Below are 10,857 nucleotides of genomic sequence, written 5' to 3' on the forward strand. Positions count from 1 at the left end.
GCAAACAGTTTCCAGAAAAGCTGCTTCTCATTCTGTCTCCTTAGTGCTTTTTGTCCCGTCCCCAGGAACCGGGCTCTCTCCACTGTCAGATAATTCAACCGTTTTATTTCTAAACATTTTTCTGATACCCAGGTGGCCAGTGACAAGCACTGCGCTCCTCAACATAGGGTACAGAGAACAGCAGAAGACCACGAATACCTCCACGAGTGTGTCACCTCAACTGTGCACATTGGGCCAGTATATCACTGGGGAATATTTATGTTGAGTTTTTTGGGAAGCAACTGAGAAGGCGAGGTGCAGAAGAGAGCGCCCTTAGACGGGAAAGCTGCTAAAGACGACATTACGTAAACAGGAGAGAATAGGACATGGCGGATTTCAGGCCCTAAAATCATCGAACTGTAGGTGGGGCTGGAGGGTCTTCAAGTGGAAAATGAGGCGTTGTTCTTCCAGCTGGAGCTGAGCTTTGCTGGAACACTGCTGCATGCCTGAGACTGAGATGTTGGCCAGGGAACAGGGTGGCGTGTTAAAGTGGCGGGCAACCAGAAGCTCAGGGCCTTTTTTGCGGGCAGAATTGAGATGTTCTGCGAAACAGTCACGCAGTTTATGCTTCATGCTACGTTGTGGAACCTACATTGTGAGCAGCGAATGCAGTAGACTAGGTTGTGGCAAATGTGCAGGCAAAGTGCTGCTTGACCTGGCAGGTATGTTCGAACCCTTGGATATTCAGGAGGTAAATGGGCAGGTGTTACACATTCGGCGGTTGCAGGGGAAAGTGCCTTGGGACTATGGGAGGTGGGTGTGGGGTGTTGAGAGTGAAGGAAGAGTGGACCCTAGGTCTAAGCCCTGCCCATTTACCTCCTCTTATATATAAATCCGTGAAGTTGGAAGAACACTCCATTGAATGAGTCAGTACCACGTGACTCATGAACTAATTCGTATTCATGTTCCGGGCTCGCCCTATGACGTCACGGTCGGCTAGAAGCCCCGGGACAGTTTATCAAAGAAACCTCCCGGTGGGTCAGGGCAACCCTGCATCGGGAAGCACTGGGATGGTCAACCACTACCAGTTAACATGCGGAACACATCTCCACATTCCGCAGCCTCGAGGCAAACTTCCCGTCCTTCCACTTAAAGTTCAAGAGCCCTCAAACCGAAATTCCCCAGGTAAGTTTGGAAGAATTTTTTCCAGGTGTTCGCAAAGTATATCTATGAGCACTTTGTTAAACTTTGAAGTTGGCGAGTGTTGAAATTTTGTGCTTTTGAGCGAAATCACAGTTCGAAAAAACAGAATGTGGGAATTTAGACAGAGATTATATTTGCGCGTCGGCGATATGTCTGCGGGTGCGTGATGGGAGCATAACCCAGAAGGGAAACCACCTCTCCTATTCACTCAATGTCGTCTTTAGCAGCTTTCCCGTAAAACGGCGCACTGTTCTGCACCTCGCCTTCTCATCTGCTTCCCAAAAAACTTCGACATAAATATTTCACATTGATACACTGGCCCAATGTGCACAGTTGAGATGACACCCTCGTGGAGGTCTGCGGGGTCTTCTCCTGTTCTCTGTTGAGGAGGGCAATGCTTGTCCCTGGTCACGCAGGTGTCAGAGAAAAGTTTAGAAACAAAACGGCTTAATTTTCTGCCAGTACAGAGGGGCCGGTTCCTGGAGACGGGACAAACGACAGCAGGGAGACAGAATGAGAATCAGCTGTTCTGGAAATTCTTGGCCTGACCACATTAAAAACAGACAACTTCGCAACTGGAGGGAGAACAGCAAACAGACCGCCCCGGGGCGGGTTTGAAACATCAACCTTTAAATTAACAGCCGAACGCGCTGACCAATTGCGCCACAGAGACAAGGAACCACGCCTCCTGCCCCATCGCTAAGGGGAGGCTATTAGTGAATTCATAATTCAGCCTCCCCGCCGAGAATTACAATTGTCGTCTATCAGTTTTACTTTTCCATAATAAAGCCACCATGCTGCAGAGTTCTGACGTTAACACGGACATGCGCAGCAATGGGAACATTCACAAGGTGAACAACCAAAGATAATCACCGTCACTGATTCCCTTCCACAGGCCCAACTTTGTGAAGCAGTATCTTTCACTGGTAAAGGAAATACCCTTGTCCTCAGGTGCCTGCTTCATTTAGATCACGATTTCATGCCCCTCACTGTTCTAGTCTCATTTCCAAACACCTTCCTCATAGCCTCAAAAGAAGCTCTGCGGGTATCTGCGTGTTCCACCCGAACAGGCAGTGGGTTGCAGATTCCCACCAGTCCCAATGTGAGTGAAATATTTTTCCCCCTCCACTGATTTGAATCTTAAAGAAGAAGCCGGGGAGCAAGCTCGCTTTCTTTTGGACGACATTTCTCATTTTGTAGTCGGCAGGGTTCACACCTGCGTGGGGAAACCGCAATGGATTTCAAGTCCATCGCATGAACCACTCGGCCCACGAATACAGAACCACACTGACAACTTCACTTCCCGGGTCTGCCTGCCTGTGGAGCTGAGAAAGAGTGAATCATCGCAGTTTGTTTGAATCCAATCACTTCACAGTGATTCGAAAGGGTTAAATATCTGCACACGGTGTTTGCAGATATTTAGGTATTTCATCCCAAAAGATGAAATGAACTTTCAGTTCAAAACAAAACTAGAAATTGCAGGAGGAAATCAGCAGGTCAGGCAACATCCGTGGAAAGAGAATCAGAGACAACATTTCAAAATTCTGTTTTCTCCGACAGGTACTGTCAAGCCTGCCGAGTTACTGTTTTTGTCTCGGCTTCTCCGCATCCGCAGTCCCTGACATTCGACATTAATTCAATTCAGCAACCCCTTTGGGGAGAAGATTTCCGTTTGGGGAACATTTTCCTGACCCCATCAAAAGCGCTCAGCTTTGAAACCAAGGAAGAACAGCGAACACAGCGCCCCTGGGTGGGCTCGAACCACCAACCTTTCGGTTAACAGCCGAACGCGCTGACCAATTGCGCCACAGAGACAGGCGATGACATGGGCTGCGTCATCGCTTAGGGGAGGCTATTAGTGAATTCATAATTCAGCCTCCACGCCTAGAATTACAATTGTCATCTATCAGTTTTACTTTTCCATAATAAAGCCTGGGAGATTTATTGTGGAGACACCGGGGACAGTCTGCAGACACATCCATGTCAGGAGGAACTAGCTTTCTTAATCCGGGGCCGTCGCCATTCGAGCCTTTCAGTGTTTTGCCTGTTCCCGATTTCTCTCATTGGCTCGGAGGCGAGAAGGGGTTTGAATTCCTGATGTGCAGGAACGACAATTCTTTCAATGTCTCAGATCAGTTCATGCCCCGAGAACATCAGAGTCAATCTCCCGGCCTCTTTAACAAGGGGACGCTGTCTGCACTGTCTCTACTCAGTCGGACAGTTGATCTTTCATTCTCCTCTAAATCCGCTTCCCAAAGAGTTTCTAAAGATTCACAAAGCTGGAGACTGGGATTTCTGTTTTGCTTCATGAACATTTTTCCATTTCCTAACTGACAATATTTTGCCAAAATCTCTTCCCAATTATACACCTTGCGTCATGTCCAGGGATGAGGAATTTCCATTTTGGAGAGACATTCCCAAGGTTGGGAATGTTCGCTTTGGAGCAAAGAAGGTTAACTGGAGATTTCCTGGGACTGTTGGTAATGATGGGAGAAGAAACGGTGGGAATGGGCAGATTAATGATCAGAAGAATCAATTGCCACTGACCAGAGTCAGTTACCAGAGGACAGGGATTGAAGTTCTTGAATGAAAAGCAGCACTTGTGCCTAATAAACACAGAGAATACTGCGGAAAGCCAACAGGTCGAGCAGCATCTGTGGAAAGGTAAACAGAGCTGACGTTGTGAGGCTGGTACGTTGTTTGTTCAGAAACGGAGTTTCCTGCATGGCAATCAATTCCCAGACATGACAGAACGGGACTTTATTGAGACGGGTTTTGTGAAGTTTGAGCGATAATTCAACCAAAAGGAAGTCATTTAAAATCGCCAGCGAAGAAAGCATAGTCAGCAGGTTACCACCCTGGGCGGGGGAACCCCAAAGCATCTCTACGCCAACACCATAAGTGTTCGGCCACAGCTAAGCGCCCAAAGTTGTGGTGTAAAATTTCTCATGGAATGGTTCTAACAGGAAAGGTGAGTATTGGGCTTGTCCTGTCCGCGCCATAGCCCCAACGTATCCTGTTCCCCTGGATTTGATCAGGACAGAGGAGGCTGATGGGAGATCGAACTGAACTACACACATTGATGAGTGATAGAGCGGGTGGGAAGGATCCATTCCCATGCGTAGAGAGATTAATAATCAGGGCCGAAAATAAGGAGAAACTTCAAGAAATTTGGGGTTCATTCAGCAAAGCTAATGTAGAACTGTTCACAGAAAATTGTGATGAAAGTCTCTCGAATTATTTTGATGAGAAGTGTTGATGATGCTAATACAATCGATAGGATGAACGTAGATTGGTAAATGTATTTGGTGACAGTTCTGTTCTAGCCCTGTGAGCGAAACCTGGATCTGAAGGAATAAAAGGGGAATTAACAACATCGATCTGAAATTAGATACGTGACAAGAAGCAGAGCCATCATTAACAGTTGGCTTTTGAACTGGAGAAGGTTTCTCGTGATATTAGCTTGAGGTATGCAAGGTCAAGATAATTTAGGTAAAACACGGAAACGCTATCCTCATTAGCAGACAGTGAAAGGATGACAAGACGCAAATTAAACATGTTCGATAAGTGATACAGGGATCTGGGAAGATAAGTATTATAAACTGTGAACAACAAAGTTCTGGAGCACAACACTTACATTCAAAGACCGAAAACATCCAGGTCCTGATTAATCAGATTGCATTGTGGTGCTTTTCTGCAAAACATCCACTTACAATGTCCGACAAAAGAGTGACAAAATCCATCACTGTCAGCCCAGGATAGAAAATCCGAAGGGATGAACGTTTGCTGATTTTCTGAAGATTCACAAAGCGAAGACTGGGTTTTGGTGATTGTTTCCTTTCCACTCCCAGGAGCCGCAGTGGTTGAGGCGGTGAATTGGGGAAAGTAAAATGTGCCCGTGAGCAGCGTGTGGTGCTATTTCAGCTTCCCCTCATCTGACAGCGCTGTGACTTGACTCTGATGTTCTCGGGGACACTTACTGACGCGAGACCGTGAAAAGATTCTCATGCCCGCAGATCGGGAATTCAAACCGTATGCCGGCTTCAGGACAATGAGAAAGATTAATTGGGGTGTTTGAAGAAGCTGTGAGCTGCATTTCAAACAGGTAGGTGGGGTCAGATGCGTCATCCATTGCGCCCCGGCCCTGTGCGTACCTGACGCCACCATGCTGCAGAGTTCTGACGTTAACACGGACATGCGCAGCAATGGGAACCTTCACAAGGCGAACAGCCAAAGATAATCACCGTCACTGCTTCCCTTCCACAGGCCCAACTTTGTGAAGCAGTATCTTTCACTGGCAAAGGAAACATCCTTGTCCTCAGGTGCCTGCTTCATTTCGATCACGATTTCATGCCCCTCACTGTTCTCGTCTCATTTCCAAACACTTTGCTCACAGCCTCAAACGAAGCTCTGTGGATATCTGTTTGTTCCACCCGAACAGGCAGTGGGTTACAGATTCCCACCAGTCCCAATGTGAGTGAAATATTTTTCCCCCTCCACTGATTTGAATCTTAAAGAAGAAGCAGGGGAGCAAGCTCCCTTTCTTTTCGACGACATTTCTCATTTTGCAGTCGGCAGGTTTCACACCTGCGTGGGGAAACCGCAATGGATTTCAAGTCCATCGCATTAACCACTCGGCCCACGAATACAGAACCACACTGACAGCTTCACTTCTCAGGTCTGCCTGCCTGTGGAGCTGAGAAAGAGTGAATCATCGCAGAGTTTGTTTGAATCCAATCACTTCACAGTGATTCGAAAGGGTTAAATATCTGCACATGGCGAGTCGAGGTGTTTCATCCCAAAAGGTGAAATGAAATTTCCGTTAAAAACAAAACGAGAAATTGCAGGAGGAATTCAGCAGGTCAGGCAACATCTGTGGAAAGAGAATCAGAGACAACATTTCAAAATTCTGTTTTCTCCGACAGGTACTGTCAAACCTGCCGAGTTTGTCTTTTTGTCTCGGCTTCTTAGAATCCACAGTCCCTTACGTTAGACATTAATTCAATTCAGAAACCCCTTTGTGGAGAGGATTTCCGTTTGGGGAACATTTTCCTGACCCCATTAAAAGCGTTGAGCTTCGAAGCCAAGGAAGAAAAGCGAACACAGCGCCCCTGGGTGGACTCGAACCACCAACCGTTCGGTTAACAGCCGAACGCGCTGACCAATTGCGCCACAGAGACAGGCGTTGGCGTGGACTGCACCATCGCTTAGGGGAGGCTATTAGTGAATTCATAATTCAGCCTCCCCGCCGAGAATTACAGTTGTTGTCTTCCGCGCAGTCTTGCGAGAGATCCCGGCTTTCTTAACTAGACTTGTGCAAAAATGCCCGATTAAACTTCTCAAAAAGAACCTTCGTTAAAAGAGGCTGGGCTCCATGGATTACGAATGGGGCAGGAAGCGAAATGATTGCAGATAGCATTGAACAGGTTGACGTGTTTACTTCCCTAATTTTCTTATCCCGATGCCAATTGGCATGTGGCTTGTGCAGTAATGTTATTACACACACTGAAGCAGAGGGATTTGAACCTGAGCCTCAGGGCTCTATGGGAGACTACAGCTGCACCACAAAAAAGAACTCTAGTAAATAGGTCCTCTTCTGTTGAATGAGAGGAAACAGCTTCCTCCTCAACATGAGACGCGATCACTGTACCCTCCGTGCCCATTACAATAAACTGAGCCTTCTCCTGTTGAATGAATGAGTGGGAACCCCTCTCGGAGCTCCAAGAAGCGGGGGGCCCGGCTGGAGGCTGGATTTGCTCAAGGCTTGTATCTATTAACTTATTTATATGGTTCCTACTGTATGGGAGTATGGTTTACATTAAAACCGGAGGATCATGTCAGAGTGTTTGTTTATATTTAGCCGTTGTAGTTGGTAAAATACACTCCCTGGAGGAGCACATTCTATGCTGCTGCATTTCTTGCCTTCTGCCCTTCCCCCATTTGTTATCTCTCATCTCGATTTTACATTTTCAGTCAAATTTAATTTCACATTAATCAGCCTTGGTATTCACTGTGTATTATTAATTAATCTGTTGGATTGTTGTAATGGTGTAATTTCATGTATGTTGTCTGAGTTTGACATTGAATGTGCAGGTGTGAATGCCAGTAAGTTATAAAAATAAATCAAGAACTTGTGCTTTTTAAACAAAAAGACGAGATAAATGGTATTACTGGCGTTGTCTCCTTTGAGGATGATGATTATAGTCTGACCAACAAACCATTTCATGCAGTCACCCATTTTAATTAAAGTTTTTTGGAAAATAATTCTGGCAGGCAAAGATTTATACAACCCAAAATATGGTTGGTAATCATGTGTATTCTTATCTTTTAAGCCATAACAGATGGCATTGCGTGGCGGTTTGAGACTGAAACTTCGCTGGAAAGAATGTAGATTGATGAGGGAAGTCAAAATGGCAGAGTCTGGGGCCACAATCTATCAGTCTGGCTTGATTGCATGAGTGGTGGTTCTTCAAAAGCACCTTCCAAGTCATGACCTCAACCACCAAGAACAGACAAGTGTGAACACAGGATTCCGACTGCAAGATATATCGCATTGTTTCTTTGTTATTGACCAAAATGCTGGAACTCACTCCTGAACATTGTTACAGTCCACACCATATTTGTGAAGCAATTTAAGAAGCAGATCAGCACCACCTTTTCAAGGTCAGTTTGGGAAGAGTTGTTGGCACAGCCAATGATATTCACATCTCATGAAATAGTAAGCAAAGAGCCCACGGTGTTGGGAGGTTGTATGTTAGCATGGATAGATGATTGGCTAACTACCACAGTTGTGGTAAGTGGCATGTTCAGGATGACAACTTGTAACTAGTGGTGTACCACAGGGATCAGCGCTGGGGGCAACATTATTTACAATATATACACGAATTACTTGGATAAGTAAAGTGAAGGTACTATTGCTAAATTTGCAGAAGAGACAGTTGATGTGAAAGCAGGTGATGAGGATGACATTAGATATCTGGAGAGGGATATAGACAGGTTAAGCAAATGAGCGAAAGCTTGACAGATGGGAAAATGAGGTAAAACAGTTTGTTAGGAGGTGAAGAACTGAATATTAAATGGAGAAAGCTTTAGAATAGAGGGATTTGGAATCACGTCCACGAATCTCTTCATCCAATTTCAGTGAGTAATAGGGAGACAAATGGGAGGTTGGCCTTTTCAATAGAGTAGAAATGTAGGAAGGTTATAGTGAACCTATGTAAGGCATTAGTCAGGCCACAACTGAATACTGTGAACAGTTTAGGGACCTTTACCTGAGGAAAGATATATTGGCATTGGAGGCAGGCCAGAGAAGGTTGACCATGATGATACCAGGGATGGAAAGAATGTCTTATGAGGAGAACTGAATAGGGTGGACCTGTGCTTATTAGAAGTTAGAAGAATTAGAGGTAACCTTATTGTCACGTGCAATATTCTGAGGAGACTTGACAGGCTAGACGTGGAAAAGTGGGTGAGTCTGGGACCAGAGGAAGTAACCTCCAAATAGGAGATTGCATGTTTAGGACATATAGGAATTTCTCCTGAGGGCAGTAAATCTGTGGAACTTGATACTACAGAGGGCTGTTGAGCCTGGGTTGTTACGTGCATTCAAGGTTGAGATCGATTTTTTTTAATCATTAAGCAAATTGAGGATTATAGGGAAATGGCAGCAAAATGGAGTAAATGTTTCCCAGAATAATCGTGATGTGAATAAATGGTAGAGTCAACTCAATGGGCTGAATTGAATAGTAAATAGTAAGGAGGAAAAGGATGCAACTGGCAATTACAGACCAGTCAGTGTTGAGAAGCCTCGAGATTGTAGGGTTTTTGGTAGCATTTGGGCATTGTTACTGGATTTAACATCTGGAGTTTCAAATTGATGCTGCTATGGCCCCGATGCAATTTGAAATCAATTTATGTATCTGGAATATTAACTTATCGCTGCTTTGGTGATCTTATCAATTGTCATAAGTACCTATCTTGTTCACTAATAACCTTTTTTAAGGAAGGAAATCTTCAGTCCTTTCCCAGTTTGGTGAATGTGTCACTCTTGATCCAAAGTCATGTGGTTGACTCTTAACTGCCCTCTGAATTGGCACTTGGTTATTTTTTTGGGAGACCAAGTGTCACGTTCCATGAATGAATAATGAAAAATATTCAGGACAAGATTATCAATGTCACTGTCAGTGAAGGCAAGATTGTGATCTCGTGATACTGGTTAAGTAGCCCAGAGATCTCGGTCTTCTGAGAACAAAAATTAAAATCCCATCATGGATGCTAGTGGACTTTATTTTCAACGAATAAAAAGATCTGGAAATGAGAGTTTGTCTCTGTACTGGCAACCAGGAAACCATTATTGGCTAAGACAATGAATTACAGCTGTTGGAGATCAGAAACAAAAGGCACAATTGCTGAGGAAATGCAGCAGGTCTGGCAGGATCTGTGGAAAGAAAGCAGTTAATGTTTTGAATCCAGCCTAATTTTGAAGGGCAACCGGGCTCAAAACAGTAACACTGTCGTCTCCTCATAGATGCTGCCAGAACAGTTGTTTTTGTCTAATCATTACAGAGTGTTGTGAAAGTGTTCTTTTAGGGAGGGAAATCTACCACTCACAACTCTACACACGCGTGCACACGCTCACATCATGTGACTCCAGACCTACTACAATGTGGTTGACTCTCAACTGCCTTCTAGCATGTAGCCTATTGCTCAGTCCAAAGGCCATGAGGGATGGGGAGCAAATGTTGGACGTGCTAGCAACAATTCCATCCCTCAAAATATTTTCATATATATTGTAAAGCATAGGTTAATGAAGGACAACCAAAACTATGGGAAAGTCATGCCCAACTAACCTGATTTGCTTGTAGTTATAAATATTGTTTTAAAATCCTCTTCAGAGAGGACATTGGTTCCATCATTGTTGCAATACTGCATGCCATTCTGTGCTTTCTGCTGCAGGAAGGGTGTTGTGAAACTTGAAAGGGTCAGAAAACATTTACAAGGATGCTGCCAGGGTTGGAGGGTTTGAGCTACAGGAAGAGATTGAATAGACTGGAGCTATTTTCTCTGGAGCTTTAGAGGCTGAGAGGTGACATTAAAGGCATTTATAAAATCATGAGGGACATGGATAGGGTAAATCGGCAAGGTCTTTTCTCTTGGGGTGGGGGAGTCCAAAATTAGAGGGCATAGGTTTAAGGTTAATGCAAATGGAGTTTAATATAGATAAGTGTGAGGTCTTACATTTTGTATAGTCAAATCAAGGTAGGAATTTCATGGTGAATGGTAGGACCTTAAGGAGTGTAGTGGAACAGAGGGATCTTGGAGTACATGTTCACAGTTCTCTGAAAGTGGAGTCACAGGTAGAAAATTTGGGCACACTGGCCTTCATCAATCATGGCATTCAGTATAAAATACCGAATTAGAGTCGAGATAAGCACCAAATAATAATACATACCAACAAGCACCAAATATGTTTCCTATGCAGTATTTCAAACCAAGAGATGTAAGGGTGCAGGTTCTTAGCTCCTAGAAAGTGGAGTCATGGGTAGACAGGGCAGTGAAGAAGACTTTCGGCATGCTTGCTTTCATCAGTCAGAGCACTGAGTACAGGAGTTGGGATGAATTGTTGCAGCTGTCACAGATTCCACACAACACAAGACGTGACCCTGCCCTCCCCTG

General features: G+C 44.7%; 2 non-coding genes across 2 annotated transcripts; both read right to left on the reverse strand.

Annotated features, from left to right (window-relative positions):
- Nucleotides 1–2,923: 2,923 nt before the first annotated feature.
- On the reverse strand, nucleotides 2,924–2,997 carry trnan-guu (transfer RNA asparagine (anticodon GUU)). The gene has a single exon. It is a non-coding gene; the product is annotated as a tRNA-Asn (tRNA).
- Nucleotides 2,998–6,288: 3,291 nt separating this feature from the next.
- Nucleotides 6,289–6,362, reverse strand: trnan-guu (transfer RNA asparagine (anticodon GUU)). Its single transcript has one exon. It is a non-coding gene; the product is annotated as a tRNA-Asn (tRNA).
- Between the last annotated feature and the right edge of the window lie 4,495 nt (nucleotides 6,363–10,857).

Source organism: Chiloscyllium plagiosum, unplaced genomic scaffold (genome assembly GCF_037043375.1).
Source record: "Chiloscyllium plagiosum isolate Xiang-an unplaced genomic scaffold, Cpla_swu_hap1 HiC_scaffold_27, whole genome shotgun sequence".
Lineage (NCBI taxonomy): Eukaryota > Metazoa > Chordata > Chondrichthyes > Orectolobiformes > Hemiscylliidae > Chiloscyllium > Chiloscyllium plagiosum.